Source organism: Ovis canadensis, chromosome 23 (genome assembly GCF_042477335.2).
Source record: "Ovis canadensis isolate MfBH-ARS-UI-01 breed Bighorn chromosome 23, ARS-UI_OviCan_v2, whole genome shotgun sequence".
NCBI lineage: Eukaryota > Metazoa > Chordata > Mammalia > Artiodactyla > Bovidae > Ovis > Ovis canadensis.
In genome coordinates this window covers 42,195,842-42,212,352 of record NC_091267.1, presented here as the reverse complement: position 1 = coordinate 42,212,352, position 16,511 = coordinate 42,195,842, and positions in this window count along the sequence as shown.

Sequence of the window (16,511 nt, the reverse complement as noted above, 5' to 3'; positions counted from 1 at the left end):
GACCCTGGTTCGATTCCTGGGTCAGGCAGATCCGCTGGAGAAGGAACAGACTACCCACTCCAGTATTCTTGGGCTCCCCTTGTGTCTCAGCTGGTAAACAATCTGGGACACCTGGATTCGACCCCTGGGTTGGGAGGATCCCCTGGAGAAGGGAAAGGTTACCTACTCCAGTATTCTGGCCTGGAGAATTCCATGCACTGTATAGTCCATGGGGTCGCAAAGAGTCACACATGACTGAGTGACTTTCACTTCACTTCGCAATGACTATTACATGCTCCACATTGATCATAGAGCTAAGACTAAAAAGACACTGGGATAAGATACTGATCCTAAGTGCAGGGAACCCACATTCCAGATAATAACTAGCTGACTTATTTGGAGAGCCAATCATGCTCGTCAATGTGAAAAGCCATTATTTGGATTTGCATAACTTCAACAGATAGCATCACCGATTCAATGAACATGGACTTTGGCAAACTCATGGAGATAGTGAGGGACAGTCCATAGGATCGCAAGAGTCAGACAAGACTTAGCAACTGAACAACTTCAGAATAACCATTAGACTAAATTTTGATCATTCATTTTTAACTGCTTGCCTTGGCAATGTGAACAGATGACCTAAGAGAGCTAAAAACAATCAAACTGTTTTCTTTTGGTCCATTCTTTTGGTCCATACTCCAGGTATCACCTTACTGTTGATGAAAAGAAGTTATTGAAGCAGTTCAGGTAAGAAGTGATGACTGAATAAACCGGAGTGGTAGCACAGAGACAGAGGATAGCAGGCAAGAGTAAAATAAATGTTGGAGGAAGAGACGTTGAAATTTCCTGATGGATGGCCTATGGGGCCGAGGAAAAGTTAATTTTGAGATGTTCATTAGATAACCAAGGGAAATTAAGGAGGTAGTTAAATGTAGAAATCTTAGCTTCAAGGGAGACATGAGGTCTGGAAATAGATAGGTAATCAGGTTCTTGTTGAGACAGTTTTGCTCAGTAAGACTGATGTCCAAGCTAATCTTAAGATGTTTCACTATTTGAAGGATATAGGCTAAGGAGATGCCCAAGTTGATAGATTGGTTAAGAGGGTGAACCTCAAACAGTATTTAGACCAAGTTTCACTTCATATTTTCTGTGTAACCTTGACCATTTTTAAAATCAATTTTTATTGGAATATAGTTGACTTACAATGTTGTGCCAGTTTCTGCTGAAAAGCAAAGTGAATCAGTTATTCATACACATACAGACAGATCTACTCTTTTTAAGATTCTTTTCCCATATAGGCCATTACAGAGTATTGAGTAGAGCTCCCTGTGCCATACATTGGGTTCTTATTAGTTATCTATTTTATATAATAGACGTGTGTATATGCCAATCCCCAGGGCTTCCCAGGTGTAAAGAACCCACCTGCCAATAAGAGACGTGGGTTCTATCCCTGCATCAGGAAGATCCCCTGGAAGATGGCATGACAACCTACTCTAGTATTCTTGCCCAGAAATCCCATGGACAGAGGAGCCTGTTGGGCTACAGTCCATGGTGTCGCAAAGAGTCAGACACGACTGAAGCGAATTAGCACAACACAGCACATATGTCAATCCCAATCCCCAAATTTATCCCCCTCTTTTCATCTGTATAACCATAAATCTGTTTTCCACATCTGTGACTGTTTCTATTTGTGTGACCCTGAAGACTTAATCACTTGGAATCTCAGTATCCTCATCTGGTTATAAGATATTATCACATTTGTGAGGCTTAAATGAAATAATGCATATAAGCATTTAGCACAGTGTTAAGTATATAGTAATCACTCAGTAATTAAAGGAGCAGTAATCTAAGGTGAAATCATAAAGTATGTAGGTCTTAAAAAGGTAATGGATACAAAGAAAAGCAGTTGTCCATAGCAGTTAAATTAAAGGGGATTGTTTGCATTTAAAAAGTGTCAGGAAAGATTGTGAAAGATTTAGAAATAGGAGAAAACATTATCCCTGGGTACTCTCTACCCTTCTAGGTTAGTTTCAGTTTGTCTTTTATAGCTGTTAAATTGCAGAAAAATTAATAATACAGAATGGTTCTTGTCCATGGAAATTGCTCATTTGCACTCTACCTGTAAATTTATTTCAGTATTCATGATGGCTTTTATATGTGCAACCTCTGAATTCTTTGAACTGGCTGCAACATCTTAATTACCTGGTTCCCCTACTAATTGAAGCTTCCCTGGTGGCTCAGACGGTAAAGCGTCTGCCTGCAATGAAGGAGGCCCGGGTTTGATTCCTGGGTCGGGAAGATCCCCTGGAGAAGGAAATGGCAATCCACTCCAGCACTCTTGCCTGGAAAATCCCATGGACGGAGGAGCCTGATGGGCTATAGTCCATGGGGTCGCAAAGAGTCGGACACAACTGAGCGACTTCACTCTCTCTCTCCTACTAACTGATGAGTTAAATAAGATCTTGAACATGTGTTCATTTTATATTTGTGTGAGTTATGACTTTGTTTTTAAACAATATCCTTTAACAATAGGAAAAAGTAACTCTTATCTATCACTCTTTAATTTGATGAAGAAAATTATAAGTAACATAGATATAAAAAGAGAAGTTACTAAATCATTTAATTAGAAGGAGGGACATAGGTACATACTTTGATAAATGTTATTGGATCTGGACCATATTTCCAATAGGATGAAACATTATCTATATCTTAAAGTGCTTTAAGCAATGTTTCCTGAAAGTGTCCTGTGAAACATGAATATATTATGAAATGTTTATATCAGTAGATGTTGTGGAAAAAAGTAATTTTAACTTCAAGTTAGTTTGGGAAAAGACTGTGTGTGCTCTGTCACACCTGACTCTTTGCAACCCTATGGACTGTAGCCCTCCAGTCTCCTCTGTCCATGGATTCTCCAGGTAAGAGTACTGGAGTGGGTTGCCACGCCCTCCTCCAGGGGATCTTCCTGACCCAGGGATCAAACCATGTCTCCTGCATCTCCTGTATTGCAGGTGGATTCTTAACTCACAGAACCATCTGGGAAGTCTCTCTGTGTGTGTTAGTCATGCAGTCGTGTCCAGCTCTTTGTGACCCCATGGACTGTAGCCAGCCAGGCTCCTCTGTTCAGGGGATTTTCCAGGCAAGAATACTAGAGTGGGTTGCCATTTCCTTCTCCAGGGGATCTTCCCAACCCAGGCATTGAACCTGGGTCTCCTGCATTACAGGCAGACTCTTATCTACTGAGCTACAGGGAAGACTGGGAAACCTAGATTAATCTAGATTAAATATATTTCTTTACTACAGATCTCAGATTTTTCACTAAGTTAAATGCATTTTTAACTTCCGAGAGAGAGAATTTATAAAGCTGTAAAATCTCTTCTTTTTACTTTTGGAGTCTATAGACATTTACATTTCTCAGGACATGAATTTAAACAAATCAATTTATTTAAAACCAGATTTAAAGGAAGGCTTATGAAATTTCTAGTAAAGAAAGGATGCCTGTGTGTACTCAGCGGCTTCAGTCATGTCTGACTCTTTGCGACCCTATGGACTGTAGCCTGCCAGGGTCCTCTGTCCACGGGATTCTCCAGGCAAGAATACTGAAGTGGGTTGCCATGAATTCATCTAGGCTATCCCCTCGACCAGGGGATTGAACCCACCATTCCTGTGTCTCCTGCATTGCAGGCAGGTTCTTTACACAATGAGCCACCTCAGAGGTCCAAATGAAAGGATATGGACATTCTAACAGCAGAGAAGGGTGAGGTGGCGTCGTCCTTTCTGTAGTCTGGTTTTTGACATCCTCCTTCCTCTGTCCTGAGCAGCTCAGCTTCTTCCCAGTGGGTCTCGCCTGCAGCACAGCAGTGGAGGGAACTGGTCACTGGAATCTTTCTATTTATAGGGTTGCCTGGGTGCAGCTGTGCCTCTCTCCACAGCAGCAGGGCACAGTTAACACCATGGAGCTTTTAAAACATGCTGTTAAAAGACCTCATGCTCTTACATCTCAGACGTCACATTTGTGTCTAAACTCAAACTGCTTTGTTATAAATAAGTTGCAACGCTTGCTTAATAATTAAAGCCCTCAGGCCTCAAGTAATTTAGAGAACAGTTTCATGACCAAAGAAAAAAAAAGTGAAGCAGTGGTATTTGATATGGGACATAGGCCCTAAAATCTGTCCCCAAATCTGTACAATACATCAGGATAAAAGAAAAAAAAATCCCATCTTGCAGGGACTCATATAACTCTCCCATATTGTATTTTGGAGACCTTTATTGCAATCATTCATCAGATAAATCCACAATGTGTTTAGTGTTCTGTTTTTTTCAAATAATTATTATATTAAAACAAAAGAGATATATCATTAAAAAAGGATAAATGAAATAGGTATGATTTCCTCATAATGCAATGTTCAAAATGATATATCTCTGAGTTTAGCATTAAATGAAGGCATTGTGGAATATGTAATATGGAAGAGGCTGTTTTCATTGAGAGCCACTTCCAGTCTGACTGAAAAGTTAATAACATGTAACAACACCAATAAAAAAAAAAAAACAGTTGAAAACACAACAGAGTATTTAAACAGGTGAGAAGTGTGAACATTCTAAGGTGACAAGTGAGAAAAGCACTTGTCTGTGTAGGCTAGGATAGGGAGAATGGAAATAATGAATTTAAAAGAGGGAAGTTCCAGGGATATTGATTCAGGCAGATGACTTAACAGGTGTGTGGAGTAGGAGGTGGGAAGCAGGAAAAAAAAAAAAGATAAATAGAATATTTTTGGACTTTTCTGGCAGTCCATTGCTTAAAACTCCACTCTTCCAAAGCAGGGGGGCAGGCGTTTGATCCCTGTTTGGGGCTCTAAGATCTCACAGGTCATGTAGCATGGCCAAAATTTAAAAAAAAAAATTTTTTTTATATAGAGTTTTTCTGTAATTAAGAGCTTGTGCTGAGGAAAAATAGCAAGTAGTCAGGATAGGAGGTCGTGAAGTCAGATAAGAAATTTTGAAGAATTTAGACATATATTCATATTATTCTATATTTAAAAATCACTCAACTTTATGGATATTTTGATAGATATCAATTAATACTTTATACTACTTCATCAAAAATAAGCACATGTAGAAGTTCTACTATATATGCAGAGTTTGGAGCTGATAGTACCTAAAACCATCATTTGATATTTTTTCCATACTTGAAAGAAAAGTGTGATAAAGTCCAAGTTAATAGTTTTAGATCACTTTACATTTATCATACACAGTCTATGTATCAATAGCAGTACAGTACAACTTTGCATAGTATATAATAGTGTATAATGAAAAGAATACAAAAGTAAAAATAATTAATCAAACATGGTATTTTGACTGCTCAGGGTATTAACTTTCCCTTGTCCAATTTTGTAGAAATGTCTGGGTCCTTGTGTGTGGCCTCCAAAGACTTGCCTCTTTCAGAGCATTAGAATAGCATGCTAATTACCGTTTCATTGAGTTAAACTGCAGAAATCACTTAGATATATATTACGCTCTTTGTATACTTGACCATCATAATATTGCTCCTAACTGAAAGTGACAAATTATTTAAAGATTCTTTGTTTACTAACTTCTTATTGCAGAAATTTGCAAACTGAAATCCAAATGTTTCAAAAATTCACTCCAAACGCCATTTTTTCTATCTTCTACTTTGAACAGACTTGAGGAAAAATAGGTAAAAATGAAGATGAAAACAGGCATTTATTTTTTAAAATTTCTAGTAGATCTGTTCAGTCTTTCATGTAAACAATACAGATTGTCGGCTTCAGTGGACACTGGCTGCACTGACTATATTAGTACATTGTCAGCTCTATCAGTGGAAAGAAAAATAGCTCTGTGATTTGCTTCAAGTTAGGCAGTGAGTTCAATTATCTGCAACACTCAAAATAAATTCGCCCCCAAATGGTCAGTTTACTGATTATTTGATTTAAAGGATTTAGCTCTACTTTGGGATAGTATAACATAGAAGTCATAAGTTTTGCAACTATTTCCTAGTGGAAGAGTGAGGATTTTGCTTTTCTTCATGTAAACTCAGAATTGGAAACTATAATGACACTGAAGCTTGAAGCTGATGATGACTCCATAGTCCTTAATTACAGATATATTATTGATTGTCACACCACCACTTTAAAAGAGCTTGAGAACAGAAGAATATCTGGTTCTTAGATCAAGATGGTCAATGAGGGACTTCCCTGGTGGTCCAGGGGTGAAGAATGTGCCTTGCAATGCAGAGGAAAAGCAATCAGAAATTTCTGGAAAAACAAACTGCACAGGAGACTCCTGATTCAAATATAAGGCAAATTATAATGTGCCACAATTTTGGCAGGTGACAATGTTAAGACCAAGAGAGAGAATGAATATTCATTTCATCTTGATATTACAAACATTCTCTGTGGAGTGGGATGTATTACTGGACCAATAAAGACATTTATAAAAAAAAAAGAAAAAAAAAGATCCCACATGCAAAGAAGCAGTTACGCCTGGGCGCCGCAACTAGAGACCCCATGTGCCACAACTAGAGAGTTTGTGTACAGCAAGGAAAGATCCCGCATGAGACATGAATATCCTCTGTGCCGCAACTAAGACCCGACATAGCCAAATAAGTAAATAAACATTTTAAAAGACTATTAATCAATATATCCTCAGATTGATAGGAAATGGTTTTAGCAAATGATACACCATCATTATCCACTTTCTCATAAGACTTTTCACCACTGAACTGCATATAGGTCTCTGTTGTCCAGGAACTCTAAATCTGAAAGGTTACAGACCTCATTCTCCACACACACAGGTTTAGTATTAAGAAACATCATGGCAATAAGGGCAGCAGCAGGAAGCAAATGAAATTAGCAAAGGAAGCAGGTAAAACATTTAAATCCGTAACTTTTATACATTAGCTCAATGATTCATTTCAAATTTAGCTCAATTCATCTGTCTCCAGGTGTCCTCTATCTCATATCTAGATCTACTTTTTTTTTTATTTTTTATAGAATTATGTGTCATTGGAACGGCTGAGAAAATAAGATTTCACCCTCCCAAAGTGTTTGCAACATCAAGGAGCATAATACAATGTTATTTTTATACAGAAAGTTCTGTCCTTTTTACTTCCCAGAGCAGTTTTTAGATTTTCAGCACATTATTACTATTTTGGGTCTTGCATAAAACCCATCATTTAAGAGATTTTCAGCAGACTGCCACAATAATTTTTAAGAGTATTTTGAGATCACAGTCACTATTATCACTTAATTAATGCTTGTGATTTCCTTGAGAATTAGTGTTTTGTAAATGACCAGATTCAATGGGGTCTGATCAATTATTTATTAAAATATTATATTCTTCCAATTTATTACTCTGCTAACTAGAACATGGTAACTTTTCTTAGACAGATAAGCTAGATAACACTGAAATATATACTAAAGCAAAATTATGTGTCTTTAAACTACTAAAAATATCAGGTAATTGTTTTGTATCTCTGAAGGGGCACAGAAATCTTCACATATCTTCAGAATCCTGAAGATTTCTATTATGTGTAGATTACTGAATTATAAGTTTTTTGAAACTCTTAGTTTGCATCTTATATTTTCAGCCTCCACTTGAAATTCATTCTTCTGTATCCTGCTTTCCAACTTTTAAGGCTTCATAATATCATGGAAGTGCTCACATCTTCTCCAGAGATCACTATATAATGAGTATTGTCAAAGTTTGTATCATAATAACTGAAAAATTATTAATCGATAATAACTGGATTTAGAAAAGGCAGAGGGACCAGAGATCAAATTGCCAACACCCGTTGGATCATAGAAAAGCAAGAGAATTCCAGAAAAACGTCTACTTCTGCTTTACTGACTACACCAAAGCCTTTGACTGTGTTTATCACAACAAACTGTGGAAAATTCTTAAAAGAGATAGCATTGCCAGATGACCTTACCTGCCTCCTGGGGAATCTGTATGCAGGTCAAGAAGCAACAGTTGGAACCAGATATGGAACAACAGACTGATTCAAAATTGGGAAAGGAGTACGTCAAGGCTGTATACTGTCACCCTGCTTACTTAACTTACATGCAGAGTACATCATGTGAATTGCCGGACTGAATGAAGCACAAGCTGGAATCAAGACTGCAGGGAGAAATATCAATAACCTCAGATACGCAGGTGACACCACCCTTATGGCAGAAAGTGAAGAAAAACTAAAGAGCCTCTTGATGAAAGCGAAAGAGGAGAGTGAAAAAGTTGGCTTAAAACTCAACATTCAGAAAACTAAGATCATGGCATCTGGTTCCACCACTTCATGGCAAACAGATGGAGAAACAATGGAAACAGTGAGTGACTTTATTTTCTTGGGCTCCAAAATCACAGCAGATGGTGACTGCAGCCATGAAATTAAAAGATGCTTGCTCCTTGGAAGAAAAGTTATGATCAACCTAGACAGCATATTAAAAAGCAGAGATGTTACTTTGCCGACAAAGGTCTGTTTAGTCAAAGCTATGGTTTTTCCAGTAGTCATGTACGGATGTGAGATTTGGACCATAGAGAAAGCTGAGCGCTAAAGAATTGATGCTTTGAAGTGTGGTTTGGAGAAGACGCTTGAGAGTCCCTTGGACAGCAAGGAGATCCAACCAGCCAATCCTAAAGGAAATCAGTCCTGAGTATTTATTGGAAGGACTGATGCTGAGGCTGAAGCTCCAATACTGTGGCCACCTGATGCAAAGAACTGACTCACTGGAAAAGAACCTGATGCTGGGAAAGATTGAAGGCAGGAGGAGAAGGGGACAACAGAGGATGAATGGTATCACCGACTTGATGGATATGAGTTTGAGTACGCTCAGGGAGTTGGTGATGGATAGGGAAGCCTTGTGTGCTGCAGTCCCTGTGGTCGCAAAGAGTCAGACATGACTGAACGACTAAACTGAACTGAAAAAATTTGTGTGAAATTTCTCTTCCATTCTAGAAGTGGTGAAGGGCAGCCACAGTGTGCCAAATGAGTGTGTGTCTCAGTTTAGCTTCCAAGTAACATTTGACCATTTCTTAGGCTATTTTTTTTAGATTCTGGCATTACCCAGCACCTCCTGCTTATAATCTCAGATTGGTCACTGGCAGCAAAAACAAGGAGATTATTTAAATCTCTTGTAAAAGTATAATAAAAGTATTCCCATTTTAGAAGAAAAATGTAAAGTGCATCTATATACCAATCATGCTCTTCCTATTTAATTAGAAAGTTTTGAGAAAGAGAGAGATACTTTGGGATATCAAAAGTCATGAAAATAGAATAAAATTTCAAACATCATTATTTTCTTTATGAACATCTTTTGAGAAAAAGTGCCACAGATCCTTTCATAAGTACTTTTTAAGCACTATCTATGGTGCTGTAAAAATATTACAACACATATTACTTATAATAGAAAGTTGTAATAACTTTAGGATAACTTTCCTATTGGGTTTCCCACTGGGTTTCCAATGGTGAATAATCTGCCCAAGATGCAGGAGACACAGGCTTGATCCCTATGCTGGGAAGATCGCCTGGAGAAGAAAATGGCTAACCACTCCAGTAGTCTTGGCTGAGAAATCTCATGGTTACAGGAAGCCTGGCACAGCTACAGTTGAGGGTTACAAAACACTGGAGACGACTTAGTAACTAAACAACAACAACAGCTTATGAGCAACGCTGTGACAGTTTCAGATGGACATCAAAGGGACTCAGTCAACATATACATGTTTCCATTCTCCCCTAAACTCCCCTGGCATCCAGGCTGCCACATGACATTGAACAGAGTTCCCTGTGCTATACAGTAGTGCCTTGTTGGTTACCCATTTTAAATGTAGCTCTGTGTACATGTCGATCCCAAACTCCCTAACTAGCCCTTCTCTCCATCCTTCCTGGGAACTATACATGTGTTCTCTAAGTCTGAAGTATATGTTTTATATGTTGTCAATCTGAGCACATCCCCCTAGATCTGTGCAGTAGGAAGGGTCATGAGAGATGGCAGGGTAGGGGAGGTAAGAGAGAATACTCTTTTTAAGATTCTTTTTAAAGTTTTTTTTTAATCTCTTTCATTTTTTAAATATTATTTTAGTATAACACTCTACATGCTCATTTCTTCCAAAATGTTAAACAATCCAAACGCACTCTACATCCCAATCTATTGTTTTACTAAAGCCTTACTTTGGCTTTCATAGATGCTGGGTGCATAGCTTTGTAGAAGTAATTTCAACCGCAGCATATACTTTAAAAGTGATAGCTTTTTTTTTTTTAAAGGAGATTGCATGAGATTCAAAAGAAAAATATGTTCTCTAAAAATATTATTATCCCATCTGTGTCTGTAGAGAGTAAGGTGATTTAATTTTGGAATGTATCTTTAGAGAATGGGTAATATCAATTTCTTTTTTTAAAAAGCTAACTTTTTCTGTGTACTACATTTGTTTCCACTTCTAAAATGTACTCTACTGGCATCTCTCCCTTTTCCTTCTCATCAAGTATTTAATAATCATTTTTTGCCTGAAAATATGAAAAATAAGATCCAGTCTTTAATTTGCAAAGGTTAACACCTAGTTATAAAGACAGCATATTGACAATCAAGGTAAGTAATAATTTTAGGTAGCACATCGTAAAAGCAATATAACGCATTTGGAAGCCACGTGGACTGAGGCTGCCCCTTCTATCTTGTGCTCCAGGTAGACACTGATGATCAGTCATGATACTTTCCTGCTGTGTATGGACATGAGAAAGAGTGAAACTTCCTTAGTTTGGTGTTACTCTAGGTTGGTGTTACTTGTGAATTAGCATTTTCATTCAAGATGCAACCTACTTGTTATTCCTTTTCTATGGGATGGTACAGTGATGCAGTACAAATTCCATGGGCAAAATAAGTTTTGCATTTGTACTTAAGATATTAATGAGACATAAATTAATAGGTTAAAGGAACAGGACATTCTAGACTAGAGAACAGGTAGGAACAAAAATCACAGGTATTCTCACCTGTGATGCATAGTGCCATAGTCAGGAGACAAGTTAGACTGTGGCCTGACAAAGGTTTCAAGGATTAGAGGACACCTAGCTAAAGACAGAGAAGTTCACCTTGTTCCCATATATTGTCCTTACACAAAGTTCTGTGCCAGAGATATAGTTTTGGGAATCATCAATACAAAATAATAATCAACAAGAGTAAATGACACCACACAAGGAGATGTGCAGAGTAAAAGAGTATCAGCCTTTGAGGGACAAGAGAGAACCTTGTGAAGGATCAACCCCCAGGAGATTAGCTGTCACGAAGTCGAGAGAAGGCTTCCAGAAGAAGGTAGTGGTCACTGGTATCCAGGGACGCTCAGACCTGCTGATGGTGAGGACTGAGAAGAACTGTGGAATTTCACAGGAAAGCAAGCAGTACAATTTTGGTGGGAAGGTAGACAGAGTAAGTATGGTGGGATAATGGCCCTGGAGGTGAAGGTAAAGAACAGAAGTCAAACTTTAGAAGAAACGGAAAAGTAGACGTTTAGACAATTCTCGAAAGAAGGATATAGGATGGTTACTAGGAGACAAGGGCTTTACTTGTCTGCTTCCTTGTTGATAAACATGAAAGAAACTTTAGCATATATAAATGATGGAAAGGAGCCAGTAGGGAAGAGGAGGAGAAAATATGGGGTAATGAATAATTGATAGGACCCTGAGCAGGTGGGAGGCATTGCAATCTCACACAAAGGTGGATAGATAAATAGGAACGGGAAGAATAAATGCATAGAGTCTTTAACGCTTACAAATGCAAAGGTTATGTAAAGATTTGCAATTTCTCCAGTGTGGATCTCTGCCACATGTTTTTTTCTGGAGTTTTATATCTACATGTACAGCTGTCTGTCCTACATGTATACTTGATTATCACAGAAACGTATAAAATTCAACGTGTAAACCATTCAATTATTGCTCTTCCTTTCCTGTGACCCAAATCTTCATAACTAAGTGCTACGCACACAGTTGTTCAAGGTCAGAATCAGTTTGCATTGGATTCGACTCTTCAGTCTTCCTCCCTGAAAGCACACCTAGTCAATTACCAGATTCTGTTGTCTCTACTTCTTCAGTATCTCTGTACTTTGTCTATTTCCCTCCTTCTTTACTGTTGATCACTTAGTTTCACCCTGTATCATCTCTTTCCTCGATGACTGCAACAATGACCGTGGCCTTCCTGCTTCTAGTTTTACCAAAATTGTCCCTTCTCCAGTCCACTCTCTGGTTCAAGGGTCCTTTCACAGGACAGTGGATCCCAGCATCAGCAGGGAAAATGAACAGCAAGTGACTCATCAAAATACGTTTGTCTCATTTCACTCTGTATAATAGGTTGGTTCTAGGGTCCTCCATCTATATTACCATATGTAAAACAGACAGCCAATGGGAATTGGGAATTTGCTGTATGGCTCAGGAAACTCAAACAGGCACTCTTCATCAACCTAGGTGGGATGGGGAGGGAGATGGGAGGGAGGCTCAAGAGGGAGGGGACATATGTATACCTATGGCTGATTCATGTTGAGGTTTGACAGAAAACAACAAAATTCTGTACAGCAATTATCCCTCAATTAAAAAATAAATGAATTTATATAAAAAAGAATTTGATCCAATGACAAATATTTCTTTAAAATTCTTGAAATCAAAACACATGGTTTGATTATCTCTTATCCTTCAATGAAAAAATAAAATTTAAAAAAAGTTTGTCTTTGAAAGTGCTATTGCACTGTTAACCACGGCAATGGCTCCCCCTGCTCCTCAAATGGTTTATGAGCTCTTTCACAACCTTTGCCCATCTTTACTTCTCTTGTCTTATCTCTTAAATCTCCAGTGACCCTCTGGGATGCATGCTTTACCATATTTATCTAGCCAATCACTGTATGTTATTTACTGCTGTGTATCTTGGAAACAATTTAATCTGGTAGATCTTCTCTACATCCAATAGTCTGTTTACATGGCTCTCTTATGAGTTTCTTCTTTTTTTTTAACTTTTTATTTTATATTGGAGTCCAGTTGATTAACAGAGCTTCTTGGCAGCTCAGTGGGTAAAGAATCCACCTGCCAATGCAGAAGATGCAAGAGATGTAGGTTCAATCCCTGGGTCAGGATGATCCCCTGAAGGGAATGGCAACCCACTCCAGTATTCTTGCCTGGAAAATTCCATAGGCAGAGGAGCCTGGCAGGCTACAGTCCATGGCAGGCTACCGTCCATGACTCTGCAAAGAGTCAGACACAACCGAGTGCTCATGCGTACACACACACACACACACACACACACACACACACACACAGAGTTGATTAACAATGGTTTGTTAGTTTCAGGTATATAGCAAAGTGATTCAGTTATGCATATATATGTATATATATGTATCTATTCTTTTTCAAATTAGTTTCCTAATTAGATTATTATATAACATTGAGCAGAGTTCTCTGTGCTATACAGTATGTCCTTATTGGTTATCCATTTTAAATATAGCAGTGTGTACATGTCAATCTTATGGTCTTAACCTTCTCCCATCATATATGTGTTTATCTTTTACAAGGTGATTTCCTGTTTTCTTAACTGTTTCTCCACTGAACTCTAAGAACTTGAGGACAAGATCTGCCATTCATTATTATATACATGTGCTTAGTATACTTCCTGGTACATATTTATTCCATAAATATATATATATATATATTTAATAAATTGAATCTGACAGTAATGTGCAGGATAAATTAGAGGAAAGGGTGGGGAAGAAAGTGAATGTAGGGCTCTTAGGAAGCCATAAATGTTTCCTGTCCATCTCTGTATTGTAAATATACCAGAAAAAAGTAAATTTTACTAAATCAAGTTGCTGGTGCTATTATTTAGCAGGTTTTTCCACCCTGGAGTTTTTGAATCTTGATTACAGTGATCAGGTAGGGCCCATCTGTTTGAGAAATATAACAATACATGAATGAGATTTATCTCAGAATCCTATTAAGATAATAAAAGAATCCTATTAAGATGAGAAGGAACTGAAACTCAAGAATTGAGAACCACAGTGTGTTGCCTACAGTTGGCTACCTGATGCAAAGAGCTGACTCACTGGAAAGACCTGATGCTGGAACGATTGAGGGCAGGAGGAGGGGATGACAGAAGATGAGATGGTTGGATGGCATCACCGACTCAGCAGACATGAGTTTGACCATACTCTGGGAGATAGTGAAGTGCCAGGTGTGCTGCAGTTCATGGGGTCACAAAGAGCTGGACATGGCTTACAGCCTGAACAACAACAAGACCTAAGCATGCTTACTTACAATGTAATACAAATAGTATACTATTTATTTATGATATAAATTTCAAATTCCTCTCTTTCCAGAACCAATGATAACATTTGGATATGCATGGTCTAAAGAATGCTTTTTTCTCACCACTTTTCCTTCTCTGGCAAATTCTACTGATCTTTTCCTCTGTTACTCAATATTCATTTTCCATATGGTCTTTGCTAGAATCGTCCTTTCTTGATTTAGGTCCATTTTCACTCTACAGAAAATTCTTACTCTTTGCCTACCAGGGTTCACTAAGTTCACTTTAAATACTGAGTTTTAATCAATGGGGGCTTTTAAGGAGGTATCATCTCTCAATTATGCTCTGTAAAATGCCAGCACTAATTACTTATTATCTTGAAATGGCATCTTTTTCTGCTGACATGATTTTCTAGCATGTTGGGTTTTGCTCCTGGGCCCTTGATTGCTCAGAGGAGAAAGGGTTTTATCTTACACATGTTTCTGCAGGAAGATTAATATTCTGAGAGGAGTCTGAGCTGCAAACAGTTTCCTCATGGTCAGAAATAAGAACTTCTTGCTATATCCTGTTTAACTCCCTTAACTATCTCCTTTCCTCATTCTCCACCTAACAGTTTGTAAATATCACTGTTCAATTTCAACAGTGCGGTATCAATTCCACAAACACAACCCTTGCCCGATTATTTACCTTTTTAAAATTAATTTTCATTGGGGTACAGTTGCTTTACAATGTTGTATTCATTTCCTGCAGTACAATGAAGTGAATCAGCTATAATGTATATGTATATACACTGTTTTTCAGATTTTCTTCCCATTTAGGTCTGATCATTTACCTTTATGAATAACCCATATGGATATATGGGAACAATAATGCAAGAAGGGAGCAATTTTTAAAAAGTGAAATGAATTTAGTTTGTTGGAAAAAAGGAAATTGTAATAAAGTATGTTGAAGACATAACATTTTTTACATAATCTTTGGATGAAATCTCTATAATCATGCGTATACAACAGAAAGAGATTTCCCCAAACCTTCCCTTGTTATTTTCTTGTCTTTCTGGTGGTTCTGCCACTTAGGAAAAAGGGCATGGATAGAGAGTTAATATTTTTTGATTATCTTTTATGTACAAGACAGCTGTACAAATTAGCCACCTCATTTTTAACTTTCACAAAAATTCCATTACATTTAGTATCCATATTTTATAGGGAAGAAAAAAAAGGTCAGAGAGGTTAAGTAATACTTTTCAAAGGTACATAATGAATATTTATTTATTAAAATTTATTATCCTAGCATGGTCAGTGACAAGCACAATCTCCGGCCTCCCAGAGAAAATAAAAGAGCAGACGGGAAGAAAAAAAAGCAGTTTTCCCGGGAGATACAGCTGTGTATAAAGAAGTTTGCTGCTGCTACTGCTGCTAAATCGCTTCAGTTGTTTCCGACTCTTTGTGATCCCATGGACCGTAGCCCACCAAGCTATTTTGTCCATGGGATTTCCCAGGCAAGAATACTGGAGTGGGTCGTTATGCCCTTCTCCAGGGGATCTTCCCGGCTTAGGATCAAACCCACGTCTCTTACGTCTCCTGCATTGGCAGGCAGGTTCTTTACCACTAGCACCACCTGGAAAGCCAATAAAGAAGTTTATCTATTAGTGAAAAATGAGCAAAAGAAAAAAAAACCATAAAATAGTGTTTGGGATCCTGGAGAACTTAGAGAATATATCTGGAATAGCTGGATAAGCCCGAGGCAGGAGAGGTAGTTGTGACTACAGTATCCTGGACTAACTGCTGCAGAGGTGGGTGACATTGTGAAGACCAACCAGGCTAAGCCCATGGCAGGGGTGTCTAATGGCTTGGTGAATATTAGAGAGCTGAGAGTTGAATTCAGATCTATCTTATTTCAAGCCTCCACTTTTCACTATATCACATCAAATTCACATATTAAATGACATATTTGAGAGCAGAGCTCAGCATCATTAACATTAAGATACTCCGAAAGTTTTTTTTTTTTTTTAATCTGTTTTGCAACTATTTGGAAGCAAAACAGGGACCAAATTATAAGGTCTTAAACACGGAACTTTAGCATCCCATTCTTCATTTTATGTTTCCTTAGTTTTCTTCCTACATCCTCTCTTTTGCTTTACCACTTCAGTGTCCCAGGATCTCATATACCATATAAGATCTAGACAGAAATTAGAAGTTTAAGTTATTTCCAGGCAAGCTATTCCAGTTTCTTATTAAAACAAAACTGCATTGTCTTATC